General features: G+C 46.6%; 1 protein-coding gene across 1 annotated transcript in view; it reads left to right on the top strand.

Annotated features, from left to right (window-relative positions):
• wnk1b (WNK lysine deficient protein kinase 1b) overlaps nt 1-2,500 on the top strand; it is a gene marked incomplete in the record, with an annotated part of 113,102 nt that overhangs the window by 77,199 nt on the left and 33,403 nt on the right.

Raw genomic sequence — 2,500 nt, 5'->3', positions numbered from 1 at the left:
CCACGAGTAAGTGTGTGTGTTCAGCATCACACACACAAGCTCTGTGGCCAGATTCTCAAAACACCGAAAGCACATTACTCTAACTCATGCGAAGTGTGTGTGTTTAGCATCACACACACACACACACATGAGCTCTGCACACAGATTCTCAAAGCTGGGCAGTCTTACTAAACATCGGCAGAGTTAAACAGCGGCCTAGCGAAACATCGGCCTAGTTAAACATCGGCAGAGTTAAACAGCAGCCTAGTTAAACAGCTGCCTAGTTAAACATCGGCAGAGTTGAACAGCAGCCTAGTTAAACAGCGGCAGAGTTAAACAGCGGCCTAGTTAAACATCGGCAGAGTTAAACATCGGCAGAGTTAAACAGCGGCCTAGTTAAACATCGGCAGAGTTAAACAGCAGCCTAGTTAAACATCGGCAGAGTTAAACAGCAGCCTAGTTAAACATCGGCAGAGTTAAACATCGGCAGAGTTAAACAGCAGCCTAGTTAAACATCGGCAGAGTTAAACATCGGCTGAGTTAAACAGCAGCCTCGTTAAACATCGGCAGAGTTAAACATCGGCTGAGTTAAACAGCAGCCTAGTTAAACATCGGCAGAGTTAAACAGCAGCCTAGTTAAACATCGGCAGAGTTAAACATCGGCAGAGTTAAACAGCAGCCTAGTTAAACATCGGCAGAGTTAAACATCGGCAGAGTTAAACAGCAGCCTAGTTAAACATCGGCAGAGTTAAACAGCAGCCTAGTTAAACATCGGCAGAGTTAAACAGCAGCCTAGTTAAACATTGGCAGAGTTAAACATCGGCAGAGTTAAACAGCAGCCTAGTTAAACATCGGCAGAGTTGAACATCGGCAGAGTTAAACAGCAGCCTAGTTAAACATCGGCAGAGTTAAACATCGGCAGAGTTAAACAGCAGCCTAGTTAAACATCGGCAGAGTTAAACAGCAGCCTAGTTAAACATCGGCAGAGTTAAACAGCAGCCTAGTTAAACATTGGCAGAGTTAAACATCGGCAGAGTTAAACAGCAGCCTAGTTAAACATCGGCAGAGTTGAACATCGGCTGAGTTAAACAGCAGCCTAGTTAAACATCGGCAGAGTTAAACAGCAGCCTAGTTAAACATCAGCCGAGAGTTAAACAGCGGCCGAGTTTAACGGCTCGTTTAACGGCTCTGGTCCACGCGGCTGTCAGGCCTCCTGGGGATTTGTATGAGCAAACACACACCAGCATACAGCGCAAACGTGGGGTGTGAGCAGGCTGCCTCCGCTCTAGGTCACAGCCCTCTGTGTAGTGTGTGTGTGTGTGTGTGTGTGTAATCTATATAACGGCTTTGTCATGTGTAGCACCACGTGCGCTGGGCTGGAGGCGATTAAAACAGGCGCTCACTTGTCAGGTGTTGATCAGGTGTGTGTGTGACGCTCACTGCTCAGGTGATGATCAGGTCTCACACACAAACACTTTGGAAAATAAAAGCAGACTTTCTGTTGTTTTTCATTTCTGTAATTATTTATTTTTAATTGCAACTTAATTGTTGTGTATATTTCTTTCTTTATTTCTTTCTTTATTTACTTTGGCTCATGTCTGTGTTTGTCACTGGGACACAGAGTGCCGATGTTAACCCTTAGAATGCTGTACCAGAGCCTCCTCTTCTGTTCCATTTGCTTTTGTTTCTTTCAATCATTTGCTCATGTTGTCTTTCATTTTGCCCTCTGTGTGAGTGTGTGTGTGTGTGTGTGCGTGCGTGCGTGTGTGTGTGTGTGCGAGGCTCTGTTGGGATGATCTCTGGGATGGGAAGGTAAGGTGATTCGCTTGCTGCAACTATACTGGTTTCTCAGCGTCGCCCGTGGCGGGTGGAGAGCAAGAGGCCAGTATAGTTGAGAACTGCCTTCTAAGGGTTTTAGTGCGCTACTGCCCCCTACAGCTGTGGGGTATGGCTGCAGGGTCATGATGATGATGATGATGATGATGATGGTGATAATGATGAAGGTGTCTAGGGGTCACACAACCGTCTAACCCTAAAACACACCAATCATGTGCAGATCCTCACTGCATGAACCCCACTCACCCACCTAACCTTGTGTGTTTGTATAGTATGTGTGCGTATAGATTTGTGTGTGTGTGCATACACAAAGGAGCTGGTATCAGTGAGTTTGTGTATGTCTGTGTGTGTGTGTGTGTGTGTGTGTGTGTGTGTGTGTGTGTGTGTGTGTGTGTGAGAGTGAGACAAATGGACAGAATCTCTGCCAGGTAACGTCATCTAATCTTTTTATTTTGTCTCTATCATTGTTCTTCCACATTCTTCTCTTTCTTCCTCCATCTCTCTCTCTCTCTCTCTCTCTCTTTCTCTCTCCCCCCTCCCTCTCCCTCTCCCTCCATCCATCCCTCTCTATCCCCCTCTATCTCTCCCCCCCTCTCTCTCTCTCCCTCTCCCTCCATCTCTCTCTCTCTCTCTCTCTCTCTCTCTCTCTCTCTCTCCCTCCCTCTCTCTTTCCCTCCATCCCCCC

Source organism: Sardina pilchardus, chromosome 17 (genome assembly GCF_963854185.1).
Source record: "Sardina pilchardus chromosome 17, fSarPil1.1, whole genome shotgun sequence".
NCBI classification, from domain to species: Eukaryota; Metazoa; Chordata; class Actinopteri; order Clupeiformes; family Clupeidae; genus Sardina; species Sardina pilchardus.
The sequence above is the reverse complement of the archived record's forward strand: the minus strand, read 5'-3'. Positions and strand labels throughout refer to the sequence as shown.